We start from the raw sequence: 9825 nt of genomic DNA, 5'->3' as shown, positions 1-9825 counted from the left end.
GAGAAACTGAAGTAATTTGCCATTTCCTTCTCTACCTCATTTCAGAGATTAGAAAAATGAGGGAAACAGGATTAAGTGACTTACCAGGGTCACAGATAGTAAGTGTCTGAGTCCAGTTTTGAACTCAGGAAGATGAATATTCCTAACTTGGGACCAAGCACTCTATACATCCCACCACCTAATATTATTATTATCAAGAATAATGCAGCTAACTAACATTTAGATAAGTGCCTACTTTATACTTTATTTATATTGTTATTTTATCTTTACGACAACCTCAAGAGATAGGTGTTATTATTATCCCCATCTGATAGATGAATAACCTGAAGTTAAGTGATTTGCCTAGGATCACATAGCTGATAAGTGTCTGAGCCTGGATTTGAACTCGGGTCTTCCTGATTCCAGATCCAGGACTTTATCTACTATACCACAAGATTTGTATTCCTGTCTCTTGAATATGTAATAATAATAATTAATAGTAACACCTTACATTTATATAACACTTTGAGATTTAAAAAGTGCTTTACAAGTATCATCTCATTTGATCCCCACAGCAACCTGGGGGTAAGTGCTATCATTATCCCCATTTTATAATTGAGGAACCTAAGGCAGATAGAAGTTAACTGACTTAGGTCACCTAGAGGAAAAATGTCTAAGGTGTATTGGAAGTCTCCCTGACTCCAGGCCTAATGCTCCACCCATTTTCTCATTTAGGTATAGGACACTGATTCTGATAATTAGGAGTAAGCAATAATTGTGGCAAATACAGGCACAACCACAGACTAAATATGGGGCTGGTATCATTGAGACTGATTTCAGCCTGCCAATCTTTGATTCATTTGGGGACAAGTAACTAAATAAATAATAGTCAATCAAAAAGCATTTTTATATGATTATATGCCTAGCACTGAGGTAAACAGAGGGAGAGACAAAAACAAGCAAAAGACTCCTGCTCCAGGGGATAGAGTACCTTGAGCAAGGTGATCCTGGAATGAAACTCCTGAAGGAAGCACAGAAAGGATTATAACACAATTTTAGATCCAAAGGATGTTAGTTTAAGTTACCTTAGAAGTTATATAAAAAGGAGAAGAAGGGAAGGGAAGGGAAATGAAGGGAACTGCAAAGGAAGAGAAAAAAGGGAAGGAAAAAGGAGTTATATTGTTCAAGCCTCTTATTTTACAGATGAACAAACTGAGGTCCAGCAATGGGAAGTATCTCATGGTCAGAGAGCCACCCAGTAACTTCTAAAGGATATGGGAGAATATCCTTCTTAGTGGACTCTGGAGAAGTTAAATGGCTTTGCTCTGGGTCATACAGCCAACAATAGGCAAAGACAGGATTTGAACCCAGATTTCTTCTGACTCTAGAGTCAGTGTGTCTCCTTATGAAAGACCTGGAATAGCGAGCTCCCTTAGAATAAGAAACAGGCTTGATAGCCAAAGAATAGTTGTACTTAATTCCACAACTCCTCTTTTTGCCTCTACACTCACTGTCAAAGATGCAATGTAATAGGATTTATGGGCTAAGGACAGAAAATCCCAGAAAAGGAGGGCCAGGAATATATGAAAGTTGGTCTGATAAGAGCCTCTCCCTGAAACAATGGATGATAAGGAAAGGAGAGAAGCTTGGTGGAAACCAATCACTTGATTTTCTTGCTGAGAACTCCAGAAAAGGCCTCAAACCCTAATTTCTTTTGATTTTTTTTTGTTATTGCAGAGCATTTTGTTTTTACATCTTACAATTTTCTGACTATTCTATACTTGTCTCCCACCTTCACCCAAAAACCAGTGGGTCTCTTTTTGATAAGAAGGAAAAATAGACCCAAAGAAAGACCCAATTGGCTCATGTTTGACAGCATATGGAATGTTTTGCATCCATAATGTATCACCTCTCCAAGAAAAGGAGGAAAATGAACATTAATTTTGTATATGGCTTCCTGATTAGGAGTAGCATTTGGCCCAAAACTTTCATTTCACTCCACTAACATGAGTCTTCCATCCCCAAATGAAGAGAACAACAGAAAGGAAAATAATTCCTGACTTCACCTTCGATCTTTATCCCTCTCCCATTCTCTATTCCTTTTCCTATCTTTAAGTTCAACTCTATTTCCAAATTCTTTTCTCCTATTTCATTGCCCTGTTCCCATCCTAATTTCATTCCTTTCTCATCATCTTTATCTTTCTTATTCCTACTCATCAATATTCTTCTCTCCTCCCCCCCACCTAATAGGATCCTTAGCTTTATCTTTCTTCTTCTTTAAATCTAAGACCAGCCTTCCTAGCACCTAGCCAGGAGAGGATAAAGTTTTTCTCCCCTCAGGAGATCATCTATCTGGCAATACAAGGGTTAGACACACAGAATACTTTCTTGGGAGATGCAGGAAAAACCCACAGAAACTTAATAGACCTCAATTATACCATCACTAGAGAAGAACAAGGATAATACCCTATTAATTAGCCTTAAATTAAGAGAAGTGTGCTGAGTTCTTTGCTTTGGGCATGCAGGACATGGTTTGATTATAACAAGAAAGCTTTATATGGAATTTGTTGACATTTGAAGACAAAGACCATCAAAATGCTGCCAAAGCTGTCTCTGTCTTCATTCTTCCCCTGTATGTCTCTACTTTAGAAGAGCAAGCTGTCCATGGCCAATATATGTTGGGAAAATAACAGTTTATAAAGTGCATTCATATTTATGAACTATTCCACTGATCAATTCTCCTAATTTAGGATAGATAGAATGTGAATTGGTGATTATTGAAGCAGCTATTTGTCTCTCTGGATAGTACACTGGATCCTGAGTCAAAAAGATCTGAGTTCTAGATATGTGACCTTGAGTGAATCAGTTGTCTGTTTCCTCATTTGTAAAAAGTAGTAATAATAGTAGTACCTATCTCTTTGGGTTATTGTAAAGTCCAAATAAGATAATATTTGTAAAGCCCTTGATAAACCTTAAAGCAGTATGTAAATGCTATCTATTATTATTATTTCACTGGTAAAGAGAATACCCTTTTATAGAAACTTTTCCTACCAGTTGTAAACTGATCCAACCATTCTGGAGAGCAATTTGGGACTATTTCCAAAGAGCTATAAAACTGTACATACCTTTGATCCAAATAATACCACTACTAGGTCTTTATCCCCAAAGTGATAAAAGATGATTTATTTGTACAAAAATATTTATAGCTGTTCTTTTTGTGGTGGCAAGGAGATGGAAAATGAGAGGATGGCCATTAGTTGAGGAATGATTGAACAAGTTGTGGTATATGATAGTGATGGAATACTATGTTATAATGATGAGGAAGATGGTTTCAGAAAAATCTAAGAAGACTTTTTTCCACTGGTATATGGTGAAATTAACAGTACCAGGAGAAAACTGCACACAGTAAACAACAATATCATATGATGTGCAACTATGAATGACTTAGGTATTCTCAACAATACAAGAATCTAAGATAATTCCAAAGGACTCATGATGAAAAATGCTAGAGAAAGAACTGATGGAGTCTGAATACACATCAAAGCATACTTTATTTAAACTTTATTTTTCTTGGGAGGGTTTTGGGTCTGTGTTTTCTTTCGCAACATAGCTAATATGAAATATGCTTTGTATGACTGCACTTGAATAATCTACATTAAATTGCTGTCTTTCTCAATGAATAGGGGGGGCAGAGAGAGAAAGAACCTGGAACTCAAAAAAGAAACTCTGCCAATGAAGGTCAGCACTATATGATATTTTTTAAAATTTCATTTTAACAGTATATTATTTCCCAATCATATTGTAAAGATGGTTTTCAAATTTTATTTTTGTGAGATTTTTAGTTCCGTTTTTTTCCTCCCTCTCTCCTTTGCTTCTCTCCTCCCCATGAAAACAAGCAATCTGACACAGGTTATACATGTACATTCATTTTTACCATATTTCCAGATAAATCATGTTGGGAAAGAAAAATGAGAATAAAAGAAAAAAGTCACAACAAAGAAAAAACAAAAGGTGAAAATACTATGCTTCAATCCACATTCAGTCTCCATAGTTCTCTCTCTGAATGCAAATGGTATTTTCCATCCAAAGTTTATTGGAATTGAGTTGAATCACTGAACTGCTGAGAAGAATTAAGTCTATCATAGTTCATCACATAATCTTGCTGTTGCTGTGTACAATATTTTCCTGGTTCTGCTCACTTCATACAGCATCAGTTCATGTAAGTCTTTCCAGGCCTTTCTGAAATCAGCCTGTTCATCATTTCTTATAGAACAATAGTATTCTATTACATTCATATACCATAACTTACTCAGCCATTTCCCAGTTGATGGACATCCACTCATTTGCCAATTATTTGTCACCACAAAAGAGCTACTACAAACATTTTTACACATGTGGGTCCTTTTCCTTCTTTTATGATCTCTTTGAGATACAAATCCAATAGTGACACTGCTGGATCAAACAGTATCCACAGTTTTATAGCCCTTTGGATATAGTTCCAAATTGCTCTCCAGAATGGATGGATCAGTTCAAAACTCCAACAATACATTAGTGTCCCAGTTTTCCCACATTCCCTCTAATATTTATCATTATCTTTTCCTGTCAACTTAGCCAATCTGATAGGTATGGAGGTGGTACCTCACAGTTGCTATAATTTGCATTTCTCTAATCAGTAGTGCTTTAAAATATTTTTAAAATATGACTATATGATGGTTTTCACTTCTTCATCTGAAAATTTTCTGCTTATATCCTTTGACCATTTTATCAATTGGGAAATGACTTGTATTCTTATAAATTTCACTCAGTTCTCCATACATTTTAGAAGTGAGGCCTTTATCAGAAATACTATTTATAAAAATCATTTCCCAGCTTTCTGCTTCCCTTCTAATCTTGATTTCACTGGTTTTGTTGAACACGATATAATCTTAAGAGAGGTGTCTTGAACACTGAGAGACTCAGCCACTTGTGCAGGGTAACCCTGCCAGTATGTGTCCAAGGAGGTACCCGACTTTTCATTCCATCCAAAACCCAGTTTTCCTGACTCTAAAGCCAGCTCCTTATCCATCACACCACCCTGACTTTTAACCAGCACCAAATAGTTTTGATGTTATAGATTTATAATATGATTTGAGTTCTGGTAGAGAATGAATAAATACATCATGGTATATAAATGTAATGGAATATTATTGTGCCATAAGAAATGTTGAAATGGACTATTTAAGAGGAAACTGAGAAGAACTTATGAACTGTTGCAAGAGTGAAATGAGCAGAACTAGGAGAACAATTTATTACAACATTAGAGCAACATTTTGGAGAAAACAAACTTTGAAAGTCTCTGAAACTGATCAACAATGATACTTCACAAGTCCAAAAGAATGAAAATGAAACACATCACTAGTTTCCTGACAGTAAGATGGCAAACTTAAAATGCAGAAAGAGATATATATCTTCAGACACAATGTGGAAATTTACTTTGCTATGCTCTGTGTGTGTGAGAGAGAGATTTGTTTTTCCAGTCTAGTTTTAAAAAATGGTCAGTAGGGATAGTGGGAAGGGCATTTCTAAAAATGACAATAAAATCTTTCTACTTATATAAACAAATATAATATAGTTTAAAAGTGCTAAGCCTCCTTCATATTTACTTTCCCCATTATTTCCCTTGAGATTCATATATATATATATATATATATATATATATATATATATATATATATCGGTTCTCCAGGTCAATTTTGTTATTATTCTATCTAGGTCTCCAAAGTAACCCCTGGCAGTTTAATTGGTATAGTGATAAATCCTTAAGTCAATTTTCGCAGCAGCAACATTTTGTACTATAGTGACACCCAGTGAAAATTTTTGAGCAAGCTAATGTCAGTCAGATTGTACCTTAGGAAGAGTTTTTTACAGCTGAATAGAGATGAAATGGAAATGAGGAGAGGAGGACTTGAGACAGAGAGATCAATTATGAGTCTATTATAAAAGTACAAGAGAAAGATAACAAGAGCCTAGGCAAGGGCTGTAGTATCAAGAGAAGAGAAAAGGGGATAGATGTCAGAGAGATTGTGTAAATTGGATTAATAGGATTTGACAATAAATTAGAAGAGAGAAAGGAAGAATCAGGTATGATTCCAAGGTCACAAATGCAGGTGGTTGGGAAGATTATGATACCCTTAACAGAAACAGGGAAGTTTAGAGGGAAAAGATAATTTGAAGGAAAGAAGGATTGAAGATGATAAATCTTTCCATGGTCACATAACTGACGAGTGTTAGAAGCAGGATTTGAACCCGGATGTCTTCTTATTCCATGGCAAGTGCTCTTTTGTCTTTGGGTAGTTTAAGGTGCTAATGGAGTATCTAGACTGAAATGTCTACCCATAGGACTATAGTTCATGAGAAAGAATTGGGATGGATATATAGATTTGGGAGTCATGTCTGATAAGGGTGAAGTCCACTGAATGATGTGATTTAGAGGCACCAGATGATACGATTGAGGAGAACATTAAATGTTGGGGTTTGGTCACATGAATAATTTATAATGGCCATTCTCTTTGGCAAAGGCAGGCTTATTTAAGAATAGAGGTTATATACAAAATGAAGAGATAGATGCAGTAGACACTAGGGATGGTAAATATGAAATACATGTCAGAGAATACATATCAAGAAAAGGGGTTTTAATAATTAATGATGGGAAAAACAAGTTCCTAGTGGAACTCAAAATTATCTATGAGAAAGGAAGTACCCCATGAGGTTGAGGCATGTCCTTAGCTAGCTGGACCCTAATATATATACATATATATATATATGTATGTAAATAGATAGATATAATATTATATACATATATATATATATATATATATAATGAGAAAGACACCATAAAGCATAGTGAGGGATGAGAAGAGAGACATCACATAGCATTAGAATGGGACATGAAGAGATTCAGCAAAAATGACATGAGCTAGAACAAATTTATAGGGGAAATTGAACTTCAGTGACATAACTTTGATTTCTTGGCTAGGCACAGCAAGGTGGGAACACCTATGGGGGGTGTGGAGGGACCTCCAAAGAGTGTGGGACCATGGGGCAATCTGCTCTAGGAAGCAATTCCATGAAAATGTCATGCTTTTTCTGCTAACTGCACCCAGGACTTCATCAATCTTTGTAGAGATGATCATTTTTACAATGGAAGCAAAAGTGGATTGAGATCAGCAAAGGTGGGAATGAAGGGAGAGAAGAGAGGAAGACCCAGAGCAGAACTTTAAAGGATATCCATAATAAGGAAACTGGAGATCAAAAGCAATTCTACAAAGACAGAGAAGGAGTAGTAATCGGATAAAGTAGTATCACACAAGCAAAAGAAGAAGAGAAGTATTCAGGAATGTGGTCAACAGTGCCAAAAGCCTCTAAGAAATCAAGGACTCTGAAAAGACCATTGGACATTTTTAAAATCTAGAAGAAAGTCAAATAAACCCTTATCCAGAGAATCATCTGATCATAGACCAGGTCCTTCCCACATCTATTTCAACCTCAAAAAATCATTAAAAGGAATTTTGGAGGGGCAGCTAGGTGGCGCAGTGGATAGGGCACCAGCCTTGAATTCAGGAGGACCCGAGTTCAAATCTAGTCTCAGACACTTAACACTTCCTAGCTGTGTGACCCTGGGCAAGTCACTTAAACCCAGCCTCAAAAAAAAAAAAAAAAAAAAAAAAGGGAATTTTGGAGACAGTGACAAGCAAGGTTCCTAGATGCTTAGTTTCAAGTGTCTTGGACCAGATAGCTCCATGCAGGTATCTAAATTCCCCTTCAGAAAACCAAGAAAAGGTAACTCTGGAGAATCCAGATTGATGAGTGCAAGTGAGTTAGAGGATATTTTTGGAGGGTCCAGTTTTCCTAGGGATCAAGGTAATCAGCTCTACCTGATGATCTTGATAATATCTGTGATAACCCTAAGGTGAAAAAACTAGACCAGTACTCTCCTATTTCCTCTTCCCAAGCAACTATCTTTCTTATCCTCCACTAAAAATAAATGGAAAGACTGTGACAGCCTAATCCATTGAGATTTCTCTTGCTACTTTACCCTGACATCACTTGCCCTTGGACTGACTACTGACCTCTCCTTTATCTGGAGATTTCCCCTGTTCTTTAAAACCTTGATTGAGAAATAAAAAGTGATCCATACAATTGTGGTCAAAGCTGATTACCTTGATCCCTAGAAAAACTGGACCCCCCCCAATAAAAATATTCTCTTGCTCCCCACCTGTTCCCAATCAGGCTCCCAGAAGCCATTTTACAAAAGCTAGAGATCAAACCAACACCCTGGGAAATAGGAAATCAGTAGAGATAGGGTGAATTATGTCTTGATGGCAAAACAACTTTAGAAAACCAGTGTCCAACAGACTCAAGCTATTTCTATCTTTTCTCCCCCTTGCCCACCACTCTTACATCTTACTAAGATGAATTTACTAAGAGCACTGTCTTTAACTTTTTTTCAACAAGAATTTATGTTTTCTCTTTCTTATCTCCTATCCCAACCCTTTGAAAAAAGAGAGAGAAACAAAACCTTCCTAACTAATGTGCATAGTCAAACAAAACAATCAAACAAATAGTTATTCAGAGCCATGACAGACACTGTGCCAATTACTAGGTGTACAAAAAGAGGTAAAAGGAGTTTACTAAGGGAAGAGATAATATGCAAACAATTAAATACAAAGCATGGTACATACAGTAAAAACAGGAAATAACAGAGGGATGTCTAGAATTAAGAGGGGCTGGGAAAGAATTCCTGTAAAAATAATAGCACTCAGAGGAAGCCAGGGAAATTGGTAAGAGGAGTTGAGAAGGGAGAGCATTCCAAACATGAGGGAAAGTCAGAGAAAATGCCTGGAGGTGAGAACTGACTTTCAGTTTTGTTTGTGGAATAGCCAGGAAGCCAATGTCACAGTGATGAGATCTTCCAACATGGGATGTAGTTAGCAGAAAATTTGATGAAAATTAATCCCTGAAGCAGTTGAGACAAGGGACAAATAGAGATCAGTTTAGCTTCATAGTAGGACCCACCAGTCTAAAATCCAATTATGAGATCAAACCTCTGAGACTCACCCCTTTGTAGAGGTTATCTGGAATCATGATTTGTCATTAAATTGATCAGAGTTCTTAAGTCTTTTAAAGTATTTGTCTTTCATTTCCAAAGGACTTTGTATGAAAATTTCTATCCACCTGCAGTAAGAGAACTGACACACTCTGAGTCCAAGCATACTTTTTTGCTTTCTTTTCTTTCTTTTTTTTCTTTTTGCACATGGCTAATATGGAAATATGTTTTGTATGATTTCAGATGTATAATTCATATAATATTGCTCCCTGTCTCAATGAGTGAAGAAAGTTATTTTCAAATTTAAAACAATTTTAATGAAAGTTAAATTTTTTAAATAAGGGTTTGTTATATCATTGTTATCATTATATAAATTTTTCTGGTTTTGCTCACTTCCTGCTGCATCAGTTCATACAGCTCATCTCAAGTTTGTTTGAATTGCTTCCTTTTTGTCCTTTCTTATGGCACAAAAGTACTGTATTACATACATAGATCATAATTTATTCAGCTTCTCTCCAATTGATGGACATTTCTCGAATTTCTACTTAGTTTCTTTGCCACGATAGAAAAAGTAGCTATAAATATTTTTGCACATATGGATTCTTACCCTCTTTCTTTTTTAAGAACTTCTTGTTCTGTGCTTTCTCACTAACCAACTGTGAGGCCAAATTCAATTAAAGTCATCAAGCATTTATTAAGCACCTATTGTGAAGCCTCCATAGTTGGGTGAATAGAGCTGGCCAAGACTTGGGTTCAAGTTT

This window comes from Sminthopsis crassicaudata, chromosome 2 (assembly GCF_048593235.1).
Source record: "Sminthopsis crassicaudata isolate SCR6 chromosome 2, ASM4859323v1, whole genome shotgun sequence".
NCBI lineage: Eukaryota > Metazoa > Chordata > Mammalia > Dasyuromorphia > Dasyuridae > Sminthopsis > Sminthopsis crassicaudata.
The sequence above is the reverse complement of the archived record's forward strand: the minus strand, read 5'-3'. Positions refer to the sequence as shown.